General features: G+C 39.3%; 1 long non-coding RNA gene across 1 annotated transcript in view; it reads right to left on the bottom strand.

Moving 5' to 3' along the window:
• LOC133275880 (uncharacterized) overlaps positions 1-12,607 on the bottom strand; it is a 61,527-nt gene extending 48,920 nt beyond the window's left edge. The window contains exon 1 of the long non-coding RNA XR_009745718.1: positions 12,467-12,607. This is a non-coding gene — a long non-coding RNA (uncharacterized LOC133275880). The remainder of the gene's footprint in view (positions 1-12,466) is intronic.
• Positions 12,608-14,932: the final 2,325 nt, after the last annotated feature.

Genomic DNA, 14,932 nt, shown 5'->3' with positions numbered 1-14,932 from the left:
CTATCAGCAACAAATCGTTTTTGTCAGAGAACTTGCTTATTTTGAAAAACTGTCCTTCAATTATCCTCTTTTTTTTTTTTCTCCAGCAAAGTCAATAGCTCTGATTTTCTAAAAGGTGAAAACAAAGTGTCCATTATGCCTGAGAAATGATGATGCTTTTACTATGTGATGTTTTTATTATAATTGTCTCCCCATTATTAATGAACTTTTTCGTTTGGATTGTAGAACTCTAGAAACAGACTTTCAAATGAAGTAAAACACCTGTGAAAGGAAAAATCATACACTCCATCCTGGCACACACCATAAATGTTGAGCAATGCTCAGCAACCAGCCCCCACTTCCTTCTCTTTCAGCCTTTTAGTTTCAGGCAAGTTCTAAATATAAGATCAAACAAGATGAGGAAGGTCTATAGCTGATAAAATAGTGTAGACTTAATTTCAGTCTCTCTCATGCCACTTCTCTAAAGCAGTTCAAGAGATAATGTTGGCCTTAATTTACGAGGTTTTAAAATACTCTGGGATGAGTGAGAGAGCACCTACCATTTTTGTAGCACTTTGATCACACGAGATTATACTGCACTGGTTCCCGTCCGGCAAAGCCTTTAAGCATTAATATCTGTTTTAAAGCTCTGTGTAGAATTAAAATAAGTCTCTTGCACGAGGCTGGAAAGCAGGATGGAAAGGAAAACAAATTAGAGAGACTCAGTCCTCTTGATGGGGATTCATCTGTTAGGTAGAAGCAGGCCCATGTTGTAAGTAGATGCATGTGACAGAAAAAAACGACAATATAGACGAGAAATGCTGTCATTACCATGGCAACAGCAGAATAGCAATTATGTGAAATACCATAGAGAGTAAGAGGGGATGGGGGGGGGGAAATACTGATTTTCACCTGGATTCTCATACCCTATTTCATATTTTCTTTAGCTCTATATATTATATACACCACCTGAATCTTGCCTTTTCCCTTATCAATTCAATGGGAGAATTCATCACATGCTTAGTCTCTTAAATCACACAAGGGAAGATAGAGAATAGAACAGGGGAGGAAAGGAAAACTTCATATACAGGTGGCAGGGAAGAACGGGAGTGAACAAAGATGGGAAACCTCCTGTACTGTATGCGTGATGGGCTTCTGGGGTGAGCACCTGAAGCTGAGAACTTACTGGTCTTTCACCTGCACCTGCCTGAACACAGAAAGTCATGGTATCCCTGTGCAGCACAACTTGGTTCAATGTCTGCCTCACTGTTTGCCTTGTTTTCAAAGTCTGGTCTATTCTGAGGGGTTTCAAAATCTCTTTTTGTCCACAAAGGCAATTCTCTGTGTGGCTCAGCTGGAGGATGCTATATGCCCAGGATATGATCTGTTTGCAGTTCGTGCAGAATGGGCTAATCTATACTAATATGTGCCAATCCAGTCCAAACCACTTGAGCTATACCTATGTGGTATTTTGTAAGCTGACTACTTGTCTAACTCATCACTTAACATCATCTGCTTCAGCCTCCTCAAGGATCTTTACCTGCTCTTTTTCTGTTCCTTTTTCACAGCACTGGGATGAAGAAGGAGCCTCAAAAATCTCTCCTCATACAGCCAGAAGGCCTCAAGCTAAGTGGTGCTGGGGGCATGAGTGTGAGAATGCCTACCTATAAAAATCAGATTTATAACAATCTCTTAGAGAAACAGCAGAGCAGATTGGGTAGGCAGGATATCTGTGGATGGAAAAAACCTCATTTTGAGGACAAGTCTGCAAGACAGATTATAGCACATCCAGCAGGATCAGAAAGATGACAATATCACAATGCTGATTGCTGTGAGTAGTCCAAGTTCAGCAGTATTTTCTTTCACACATAGGAGTAAGAATGAAAATGAGAAAATCATGGCAAGAAATGACACAGTGGACAAGGAGGAGATCCTGGGCCTGCTCTTCTCACAACACAGCAACAGTATCTTTGAAAATCTCATGAAATTAAGAGTATTCACTGGTTATCATGAACCAGTGTCAGGACTGCACTGTCTTCTGCAGAGATTAGTACCTAGAATGTTTTCTTAAATATGGAATAGAACAGTGAAGGCCATTGTACCTACGCAACAAGAGATGCTGTCAACTAAAAGGAGAAAAAAGTAAAAAACAAAGAAAAAAGAAATAATGAAATCAAGAAAAAAGATAATTGCTAAAAAAGCTTCAAGTAGGAGTCAAAAAGCTCCATTTTGCACGAATACTTCTCCATCTCTTCCTTGCTTTGTATCTCTATGTATAGAAAAATAAAAAGATTAATTTCTAGCAAAGAGTATTTGTGTGGGTAGTAAATGATGAATTGTGGTGGCACACGCGGCGGCACATGTGGCTGTAAGGATACAGAACAGAGTTTATGCTCATAAACATCACAGTGCAATGGCCCAAAATGCAAGGACAGGAATGGCACAAACATAGATTCTGGTTTATTGGGTGCTTTTTCTCATGCTGACATTAATATAAACATACTCCAAGGGGCAGCCTGTATATTACTGATTATCAATAAAGTGATTTTATTTTGGGTGCATGTACAGACAAAAACAATACCTTGCTACTGTTTGGCTTTTCAAAGTCCATTTATGAATAGGTGCAGTGGTACAGAACTGGAGACTGTCAGTAAGAGATTCCTGGAGTCACCAGAAAAAGCAACGTATTACTTGTTCCACAGAGAGTCCTTTAGTGGTACTACCTCCATGGGCTGAGCTGCTCACTGCAATGGATGCAGAGATATTTCCTATTTTACAGAGTACATGCTTTGACTCATGCCAAACCTAGGAGAAGGCTATTTAATGCTGACAATATGAATTAATTCCATGTAACTTATAAAGCATACGGAGTTGGGTTTGTTTCATTCAAGATGGATTCTTTACTTGGTTTAGGCTTTTTATCAGCTTTCCATTTTTCCCAGGGTTGCCAGACTGATTGCACTGCATCTGGCCTTTCACCAAGAGCAAGTCAGGTTAAAACTGTGCTGAATAGTGGCAAAACCAAAGTACTATACTGAATCCCACAGACAGTTGGATAGAGCACCAGAATGCCAAAAATATGATCACTAATTATAGCTCTCTCTGCCAACATTTTACACTTTTATGATAGTTTAGACAGAACAAGGACATGGAGAAATGCAATCCACATTAACAGGCTGAGTTGTACACCCATGCTCATAAACATCCCTCTAGAAAAAAAGATTTAAGTGTGATGACTAAGTATTACCTGTCTGGATTGACATTATGGGGCAAGTTATGGCCACATACGCCATCAATGACTTAGAATTGTTGAGGATGACAGTAAAGTCAAGAGAGGATGATAGTAAAGTCAAGTGGATTTATACCAGAATAAAATGTCTATGAAACAATCTAATGAAGTGATTTTTGCAATAGCAAATGCCTTCAACTTAGCTTCCACACTTCTTTAACTGGATAGAGCCCTTTATAGCTACCAACGCATGATCCAAATTGCTGGTAACTGCTATACTGAGCATGAAAAACGATCTCTGTTGTAATTCCATAGATCAGTATATGTTATTGTACTGGAACAGGATTGCAATCACTATTAATGGAACTACAGGAATGGCACTTTCTGGGTGGAAGTAAAATTGGGAGGGAAAACCCATAACCATCAACATCTCCAAAGAGCAGTGCAGCACTGCAGAGAGAGAGGAAGAAGATAATTCAGAAATATTTTACTGCCCTGCTGGGTTAAGTTTTGTCATTCAACCAACTATCCAGCAGGTTGACCTACATCTATTACTGTCTTTCCTGGTTGAAGAAAAAAAGACTTCCAAACCTTTGAATAACAACACAGGAAATCTGCAGTCATTTTAAGTGGAAAATATTACAAACCCTAACCTGTTTAAAACATTCAAACCATTATTATCCACTTCCATCATTCCTTCCATATTCTGTTCTATTTTTTCTTGCCAAAACAAAACCTGTTATATAAGTTTTTATGTCTCCCTTTGTATGTTCCTTCAAATACACTTCTGTTAATTGCTTTTCCTCTGCCTTCCAAATTCAGCCAACGCCACTTTTTGCTTTAAGCCCAAAACTTTCTGCAGTCTGTTTTTCTGTTTTTAAATTAGTTCCTATTTGACATTTCCAGATCATGCATTTGGCTAGCAATAATGTGTGTTTTTAAACAACAGCAAGGAAAATAACCTCTCCTCAGGGAGCAGTGAGGGAAAGAGAAGGAAATGCTGCAGCATTTGCAATGCCCAAGCAGCAGGTTCTACATGGCACCAGCCAGGCTCTGTTTCCTCAGACACCATTTCCAGTCAGTACCAGCCACACAGTATTACCAGGTCTTTCCAACTGCAGTAATTGTTTTAAGCCCTTTGGGTGAACAAACCAGAAAGATGCTAATTAACAATAAGCCTGGGTGGACACAGCTGAGGAGAAAGAAAAGAGGCACCAATATGCTTATAAATATTTAGAGTTAAGTTTGGCTTATATAATGCAATGGAAAACTCACTCCAAATTCTATAAGCTTATAAAAAAAAGAGATAGCTTGTGGTTGAGGATAGGATTTCTCCTGCCAGAAATCAGGAGTCCCAAGAAATTTCTTAGAAAATCTATGGGCTGACACTTGGGTTGACACTGTCAACAGGTTCATTCTCAAATACCCATCCCATTTCTGTGAGGCAGAAGGTTAAATGGGTGACTCCAAAGAACATAAAATATATTGTGTCTATCTCTTTGCACCGGAGTCTGAGACTGTACTCAAACCAGATAAATGATCTTCTGACAAATCCTTCAACTTTGGAAGTAACCTGAGTAACTTTTTTCCCCTATCACAACAAGAACCATAGAACCATAGAAGGAGAAGACATGAAGTCTTTGAATATTTCACATCTTCATACTGCAAAGTCTTACAGTATATTGAGTTACAGGGATGGAAGTATATATATCACTGATATTTCTGCACAGTTTGAAACTGGGACTAATAGAGATAATCCATCTTAAATCAGCCTGAATCCTGCTTTGGATCCGAGCACCTCATTTTCAGCACAGTCCTTAAGCGAACATCAGACTGTGTTCACTGAAGTGTTAACACGGTCAGCACAAAGGTCTCACCCTGGTCAGTGCTGTGTTGGTAAGCAGCTACATTACAATAACTCACAAGTCAACATTTCATCTCTGCTTGCTTCACTCTTTCTTGGAGACATTGCTACGCTTCAAGCAGAAGAGCAGTGTGCCTCAGGCAGTATCCGTTTCCCAGTCTGTCATAGGAAAAGTAGTTATGTCCTCATGAGGGGGAAGACACAAGTCACTGTCTGGACCTGAATGACTGATTTCAATTCCTCATGAGAGACTGGGCAGGCTTCTATTCCCAGAGGAATTAAGATTCATGGCAGCCTCTATCCTCGTGAGTCCAGGTTTAAAGTACCATATAAGACAGATGTGAGAACTTCTTTACAAATAGAAAAGATCGGGGCATTAAGATTTGAATACAAACCTACACTAACACTGCAGTTAAGATACCCTGTAATAGTTTTGCTGAACTGAGACCTCAATAAAAGGTTGCCCTTTTTGTTTGCTAATCAGGCTGAAATATTCTCAAAAGGACTGGTGATCATTCCCATAGCACCACTAAAATGTACTGCCTTTGTTTACAGGTGTGTAGATGTTTCTGCTGGGTTTCACCATCTGTCCATTCATATTTCTAAATACTCACTGTCATCTTCATTTGGACATTTGTTTTTTTCACAGTGCCTACTGATTTCAGTAGCAACTGTATCTCCTGTTACAGGTGAGAACAGAAAAAAAAAAAAATACAGTAGACTTGGAAACTTTTAAAAGCTTAATTTTTTTACGCCATCAGCTTTCTGCTAACTTCTGAGAAACAGATTGTACCTGTTGGTACGGTTAGCTAACAAGAATGGAGTGAGGTTGTTAGAGGATGGAAAGGTTAAACAAGATTGCTCTGTCATTAGGGATGATGCTGTCTGTGAAAATCAAGCACTTTGCAGAGGCTTCATTCTGCGATCACAGCAAATTTTTCATATCGGCATCTTTCCCAGCATGAAATCAGAGCTGATCCTGTTGTTTCTCTGCATCAGTTACCACCGCAGCACATCCGCAGCCTCTTTTTTGTTTTTTTCCCCAAGGACATATATTTCCTCTTGCTGGGAATTCACATTAATGAACCCTTTGGTTTTGCTGAGTCCCTCCCTTTACATTTCCCCAGGGATGCATGTGAGGCTGAGCACTACAAAGAAAGGCTATCCAAATGAGTTGTGTTCCCTCTTGTAGGGAAGCACAAGCTCTGCTGTCAAGGTCTCTACTGCTGAGGAAAGACACAAAGTTTATTGCTATTACTCTGCCTTCTCAAGCCTTTATTTTGCAAGACATTCCATGCTTAGAGATTTGCTCTCACATTTACATAACACAAGATCTAATAAAAGACTATCCAACCAAGAAGATAGGGTTTTTTAACTACTGTTTTGCAGAACACTTTGCAGAGGAGGCAGCAGCTCTCTCACTATGTAACCCCACTTCATCAAAATGGTATTAAATAACGTCTTAGATACTAAGCTTCCTGACTTACTGTCACCTTTAGTTATTGAATGCTGGGCAGGTTTTTTAACATCTTTCATCTTTATACAATCATTTTTTTCATCTTCACTGTTCTCAAGTACCTTCCTCTAGACAAGCTTTTCCCTCCCTCACTATCCCTCATTTGAAATCTTCTGTCACTTTTTTGACAGCAAAGCCATCATTATATAAAAGTTTTTGTTCCTTTACATGAAAGTACGAGAGATTTTAGTTCTTTACTTGAGTATTTTAACTCCTCCCAAAAGCTGCCTAATTATTTTGTGGGATTCAAAATTTTCTGTAGCCCCCAAACCAGCCGGTAAAACAGTTTGTGTCCTTAAACAGCTGTAAAAATCACCTGCAATTTCTATCCGTATGTCGTATAATGCCATATTGAGAAAGAATACACAATTAAACTTGACCAAGTTCTTTTGTCGCTAACAAAATAACAGCAAATAACATAAACCCAGCAATCAGTGATTAATAACTGTCTGCAAAATTTCATCATGGAGTTTATGGAACTATTTATAATTGAGAGGAATATCAGCTGAAAATAAAAATATCAAGCGGTACATCAGTAACCATTTCCTAAAATCAAGACCTCTCACTGAAAGAAATCAGGACTCCAAGCTGCTGTGTAACGTTTATCAACAAGGGATCTCAAAAGCACTTCAGAAAGGTTGTTAATAGCCTCTCCTCATAATACAGTGTAGAGGAGCAAATTGAGCTGCCGTAAGATTGAGGCCAGATTGGTTTCTCATCTTAATATACCAAAATATACATATTTTAATGACAAGACCATAAGTGAAATCTGAGATCCTCAAGGCTACTTAAGGAGGCCATGACCCATGGATAAATGCCTCATTTTAACATTATCTTCTGTAACACACTGCAACAATATTGATTCACTTAAACCTGACCTGGACAAATACGTGACTAGTTCTCCAGTAAAACCAGTTCTTCTCCTATATGTACAAAAAGTGAAGAAATAAAGCATATAAATGCTGAAAAGACCCTAAGCCGTCCTGCAGCTTTTCCCTAATGCAGTTCAGCTATGGCCATCCCACTGCACCTTCTGATACTTTGAGAAGAGCTGAAATGAGAGAATGGGGTGTTCACTGGCAAAGACAGTTCAAAGCTGGGAGTCTCTGATTCCCTACTAATAGTTCCTAAAATGCTAACCTTGTCTAGAAAGAGCGAGTGACTTTGCTAGTGTGGCACCTCATGGATCTGAGGTGTGCCGTTTCTCACCCCTTGGATGTGTAATGACATTGGAGAAGTCTGGATGAGGCTGACTGCCCATTAATACTGAACTGTACTCTTAAATAAATAAAAGCTAGAGTAAACATAATACAAAGAATATTCATTATATTAACAGAAACAGACAAAATCAAGAATTTCTTTAAACAGATGAACACTAAAGAAGTGGCACAGGCTTGGATGAGGATTTCAGTGATTATCGAATGTGGACTGAATTCTGGCCTTATATTGCCAGAAAAAAAAAATTATCACTGTGTAAATAATATGATCTTTATTTTAACATATCCACACTCATAATATTTTATAGTTTCCTGATGTAAAAGAAATCTTTCTCCCAACATGTGCAGCACTTCATGAGCTTAAAGGTAACATCTACCTGGAGTCATGGATACGCACATTATGCATAGTAGAGATTTAAGCATAGAAACCTATTGAAGACAGCCAACGTATTTCCTTCTGGCCACAAGGAAAACCAGATCATTTCCTATAGTAACAAGGCAACCACAATAGAAATATATTTTTGTATAATTCAGAACTATAAGATTGTAGGTTAATACCTATGTAAACATACAGACATTTTTTCCAGGGCAAAGAGTGAGCTTTCTATTTCATTTATATAAAGGAATATATATTTGAACGGGAAATCATTAGGAATAATTAGTTTCTGTGAACATGCATTGAGTTTGTCTAATGTGGCTTTATAGCATTAGCCACTGCAAAATAACATACAGAACAAATTAAAATGTTTAATTGCAGCTGAAATGGTCAATTTTGGAATGCAGAACAATAATGCTCACAAGGTCAAGGGAATCAGACACCTGAATGAGGAAGCGAAGCTTTAAAATACTGAGGAGGTTGAGAAAATTACATGCACACAACTACATACACATACGTGTTGTACCTAGGATGCTTTGGGATGTTTTTCTAAACAGCAACTTCAGCTGCCATTACAAGTGGTACTGAAATCATAGCAAATTCAAAAGCAATTTTGAGCTTCTTTTCTCAAGTGACACCATACAGCTCTGGGATAAATTACTTTCAGATGCTTTAAAAGTAATTTAAAGCATACCACTTACAATAAGGAAAACATTGTTTATGAATGTTTTATAATCGTATTATGGAAAAATCCATCTTTGCTCAGATGATGGCAATAAAAAAGAAAGATTGAAAAAAAGGCTTTGGAACAGTAATACTTGCCAGGTTATTCCCACTAGGTCAGGAGATGACAATAATGGCTTTTACTTATACCCAATACTGTTCATAAAATGACATCTACTTAAAACATCTTCAACAACTCCAAAAATTATTCTATTACAATATTAATAATTAAAACTTACTTCCAAAAATGGATCAAACATAATTTGCATATCGAGTAAACCCTGCAGGAGCTGGGAATATAGAAAGAACCAATATGCAAAGAAATTAGACTTAATAAATTTTGTAGCGTTTTATTCACCTCACTGGAGATAGTAATAGAACAAATCAGTAATCTATGATGATTTGAATTTATTTCCAGACAATATGATGAAATGGCAGAAGAGGGCAGGTGTAGCATGAAGGAAATGTTGGAGACCTGTGCTACCAGCCTGGCTGAGCTTTGAGAGCAGACAAAGGAGATGGCTTATTTGTGTGTGTGCTAAAGAGGTGGTCCTGGCCTGGAGGAGTTCAGGATCCATCCTGCAGCACCTGTTGGGTCCCCAGGGCCACTGGCCCATGGTGCTGCTCTGGGCAAAAACCTAGAGGCTCAAGCAGGAGCCAGAGAGCTGTGGCTGTGTGAGGACTCTACCTGAGATCCTCTGCAGAGCAGCATCTAGAGGGTTTAACCCAGCCATGTACAGAGTGACTGAACTTCAGTGTGACTGTGGCAGCAGAGCCACCTCTGTCACATGAGAGAAAAGGCCTGAAACAGGAGTTGAAGGGGATGGAGCATCACAGCTTCTCCACACTGTGATGCCACAGGTCTCATTGAGATAGAGACACCTTTTCCTCCCTGCTCAACAGCTTTTTGTAAGAACTACATTTATGAAAGAAGTAATGAGAATGGCTGCATTACTGAGTGAGCTAAGGGAGAAGGATGAAAAGTTTGTTGCCTTAAATACCTGAGTTGCCTACTTTGTACAGTGGTCCTTGGCATCCCTGAATTCTGGTACCAACCAGTTCTTTGGGGCACAACATTTGCTCTAACTTGATTTTGCTAGTGTACGCACCTAAATGATCATGTTGGTTGGTTTGGTTTTTAAGCACCAAGATAACTCATTTTTCTGTTTCCCAGAGCACACCCAAGTAGTCTGCTTCTTTCTGCAAACTCGTAGCACAGAGGAATCATGTAGCCTTTGTTTATAACCTGATTATGGAACTAATTTCCCTTCTCTTGTACTTGTATTCCTAAATTGTCATCTAACTGAAAATCTCTCTAAAGGCAGGATTTCCCCTCTATTCAAAATCAGAAAAATACTGGATCTCAAAAAGAAAAAATACTTTCTTAAAGCTTTACAAAAGTATAAAAGGTAATCTACAAGTAAGATGAAGATTTTAAACATGTTTCTGTGAAAGCAAATTCTCACTTCATCAGGAGTAGTGAAACAAGTTTGCCTTGAGGAGCAGCACTGCCCCAGGGCAGCTCTGGTGATGATTTGAGGGAAAACCACAGGGTATTTGGTTCCTTTCCCTGAGGAAGAGGAGGCCATGGGCCTCCTGCTCTGCCCCTGCCCTTCCTTGCATTCAGTGCCTCCCCTCTCCCTCCACTGCAGGCAAAGGAGCCAAAGAAATGGAGGGAAAGATAGTAACACCTGGGGTCACATCAAAGCCCAGAACAGCAGCCTTGTTTATCTGAATGGAGAGCAATGGTAGCAGTGGCACAATGAAGTGCCATTTATCCTCAGCTCCTTACACAACAATGCAGGAAAGTCATTTGATTAAAGGGGCAGCTCTGCACTTTATTGCTCTTGATTTCTTTCTTCTTCGTGAACCTCTGGATAAATTCAACCTGCTTTTCAAGAGCATCAGAACAACCACAGGAGCACTTGAGAGCTAAGGCAGTGGTGGGATGTACCAGACATACAGCTTGAGCAGTCACAGCATTGCACTGATAGAAACTGAGTATAAACATGCCCTTTAAAGCCTGAAGGGAGGAGAACTGATGTTTCTGTTTATGAAATTAATAGGTCCAAAAAGTGTAGCATGCTGAGACATCAGGCTATTAGCGGGAGCCCTGCTGACAGCCCACTTAGAGGGGAAAAAAAAAAAGCCAAAGCTGTGACAGCAGATTAGGTTGAGGAGTTGGAGCTTTTTGCTTCGTTTTTTTGAAGACGTATATAGGGAAGTCAGCAACCTATTTCAATGATTGCTTCCTCCAAGTCTAAAAATAACACACAACCCTGTACCTCTGGTCAGTCAAGAGCCCCGGGCAAACACGCAGAAGATGGAGGTGACACAGCACCCTATCCATGGGGACAACACTACTCTAAACAGCTTGGTGGCAAGGGGCAGACAAATGGCTATGTGAATAAGCAATCCCTTAATAGTTAGGTCTCCATCACCCTAGGCTAAAATTTCGATACTTATAGGCACCTTAGACCTGCTGAGGTCTTTCTTTTTGAAAGCAATTGATCTGTTTATCAATAGATTTTTTCCACACTAATTACCAGAACCTGGGGTAACTGCTTTAGGGTGAAGTATCAAAAATAAAATGAATACACATAACCGGTCACCAGATGTCACTGTCTTGTCATTCCAACATGGCCAGAAAAATATAAATCCATGAGCAGAAAACACACAGACATCCAAACAAGAGGTAGGAGAAAACCTGGAATATGAGGACACAGCTCCTTGCCAGGTCAGCAGAACGGGAAGAAGATGTCATGGTTTACTTTAACAAGTCTGTCAACTCTGTTATAATCACCGATTTATTACATTAATTTCCTCCCCATTGGTAGATGCTTCCGATTACCTTACAGTTGTAGAAACTCAGGATGATCAAGGACACTGAGCATGCTTCCACTGAAACCAGACAGGTCTTTATGGTCAAGATTACAGTAATCAGCTCAACTGGCTTTCTGAGGAACTTACTCTATTGCACATCTTTCAGGCAAATTCCAGTGCTGTGGTAGGTACCTACAGCTGGACACCCCTCAAAGTGATGTTAATATTGAGGCAATATCAGTAGCTCCTTGTCAAATAACACATCATCATTAAAAATACAGCTTGCCCACTGCTTGACTCCCTGCTGTCACAGGGAGGGATAGTTAGGCTATCACCTTGTCCTGGAGCAAGCTGTGGTTCACGTAACAGGCTGTTCTGGGCAAGGGCAGAACTTTCTAGGGCTTTAAACACTACTGCTTTCCATAAGAGGAATGTTTCACTGGTAGATTCAAATCCCCAGGAATGTGACTTTGAGCTGTTACACACCCTTTGCACCATTTTGGAAAGTGTTATATAACAATTTCAAAGGCACAGCGCGTAGTACGGGAACAGAGTGGGACTGTTTGACTGCAATCAGTGAACTAGAAAGGTGAGTTGATAGCAACCTGTAGTTGCTCTTAGATAATGTGGTCAAATTCACACTGAGGATTTTAAAAGTATCTACTCAGGCAGCAGGTTCTCCGGGGAAACGAAACGGTCCTTTGCATTGTGAGCCGCACGCACCTCAATCCTTTCTCACCTGCCCCACAAATTAAATGATTCCTTTTATTTGAGCTAAGAATACAACTTCTCCAAAACTGTTTTGCAGGGAGGGCTTCTCTCTATGCCAAGTGCTTTTGTAATACAGGGTAAAGACAGTCACTCTGATGAATATCTTGGAATCAGAACACAAAAGGCAGAAGGAAAGGAGTTTTAATTTTTTAAAAGAATGAAAAACTACAGCACAGAAAGACTAGTGCTCACGTTTCCAAAAGGGGTCATCAATTAATAATTGTTTCCCATTTACAATTATTTTAAAGGACCTGTCCTTTATCAATTTTACTAAGATCATACTGCAACTCCTCATTAAAACTGACAAGCTTTAATGGGAATTCTGAGTCCAATAATATGCCATCCACTTTTAATACAGTCCTTTACATTTGCAAATCTCAGAATGACTGAAAGTCAAAGATGTAACATTCATTTTAAAATGGGGGGATTGGGACTTCTGACTGATTTGCCTACCATGACCTAGATAGACGACCAAGGGCAGAGCCGGGGATTGAATCCAGTTTTCATTACGCCGTGTCTAGTATTCTGCTCTGGTCAGCCTTGCTGACTAATAAGAGCATTATCTTCTGGAATAAGGTTGAAATTTTATGGACTTGTAATGTTCCCATTCATAAAAATACTCTATAATCTTCCATAAAGATGGAACAATACAATAAACTGCTGAAAATCTTCATGCAAGAACTGCACCTTACAGCTTAGGAGAATTCTCTAATTGCAAGCATTTTTACACTTAAAAAAACCCACAAGAGGTATCCTACACAGAGAATGAATGATGTAATGTCTCTGCATGTTACAAAAGAGTGAAACAAATCCTTCCCAAATTCATCATGATGCACAATGAAAGAAACAGCACACCTCTAAATGAACTAACATGTCGTACGCTTTCCCCAGTTACGAGGCATGTGACAGCATTATCAGTCAACCTCTCTGAACGTCCTCCTGCCTCACTCCTTGCTTTGCTTCAGTGAAGTAAAGGAATGCGTATGCCTGAAGTGAATCAGAGACTTGACAGCTTGTGCTTGGGAACACCCAGCTTGGCTTGAGGTAAGGTCAAGTGCTCTTAAAGCTACCAGATGTACTACTAAGGACTGCTGCCTTTATCCATTTTCAGCTGCTTTAGTTGTCTCCTCAGTTGACAGATACCTGTACACACATGTAATTAACTTGGAGACAGGGAGATTTTTGGATTTGACTATCAGCACAAGAAAGAAAAAAAATCTTCTGTTTATTATTTCAAATTTTGCCTTCAAGTAGCATCAAGGCTACTTTGGAGTCAGGCACTATAATTTTTGGTATAGCTGAAGACTCTTAACATTGGTCCTGTAAGTTTTCTTAGTGATGTTCATGTGAAATGCTGCTGACAATAATGAAGAGTTGCAGGTTAAGACTTCTTGCTTTGGACAGGCAATAGTCAAGTACTTTTATAAAGGTACTGCATGCCACTAACAGAGGAGCTATGACTGACTCAGAAGACTTCACTAAGCTGGGAAGGAGCTTATACTGTATATTAATTTGAGTTCTTATTCTGGAACAAAGTAAAAGCTTTCTGGCTTGTAGCTGTTACAGAAATGCGTGCAATTATTTTTTTTTTTTGGTGGCAGTTTTACCTCCATTAAAGCTCAGAAAAAACATAAATATTTGTAAAATGGGAAAGGCTGAAATGCTAGAGGAAAATGTTGTTGAGCAATGATAAATTATGAGGGGAGAAAAGCCACCAAGCTTTTCTGATTGCAATTTTACATTCAGATCTCATAGTAACACCTAGAAATTTCAATCCAGTTACAACCCCAGCACAACAGTCATTGTCCAAGAGTATAGCAAGTGACAGCTCCTGTCCCAAGGAGATCAGCATGTTAATACCAAGTGATTTAGAAGATGCAGTAATTTACATTAAGCATAAAATTTGCCCTTAATGCAGCCAAGACCTATTCATTGATCTCCAAGGAATGAAATTCTGTGCTAGCATTTAGTTACGCATGCTCTATCGAATGCCTTTGTGAACTATGGATATTCATTTTGTATCACTAAAAGTAATTTCAGATGACCTACCTTATTTTCAGATAAAAAGCAAGTGCAGTAAAGTTTATTTAAACAAACTCACTGTGGATGAAAATCTTATTTTCTAGTAGGAACACTCAGAAAAAGGCAGCATCCATGTGGTCCTTAAAGTGGTCTTGCACAGTTCAGTGCTACATTGAAATCTAATTGAAAGCAACTGGACTGAATTAGATAATACAGAACCTTAACTAAAGAATCAAAACGGCTAAGTAAGAGAGTAGCTGAGCAATGTGTGTGATGACAGAAGCACCTCATTACTTTGTCAACTGGAGTCACAAAGAGAACAATAAACACATTAAGCGCAAATGCCTTACTGAATCTTATCAGTAGGGTTTTTAACAGGGCTTAGTGTTTGTCTCCTCTCCCACTGGGGCTA

The sequence above is a fragment of the Pezoporus flaviventris genome, unplaced genomic scaffold, assembly GCF_033815535.1.
Source record: "Pezoporus flaviventris isolate CSIRO_AGI_PZ_B2104156 unplaced genomic scaffold, CSIRO_AGI_Pfla_v1 ptg000041l, whole genome shotgun sequence".
In the NCBI taxonomy this organism is placed as follows: domain Eukaryota; kingdom Metazoa; phylum Chordata; class Aves; order Psittaciformes; family Psittacidae; genus Pezoporus; species Pezoporus flaviventris.
The sequence above is the reverse complement of the archived record's forward strand: the minus strand, read 5'-3'. Positions and strand labels throughout refer to the sequence as shown.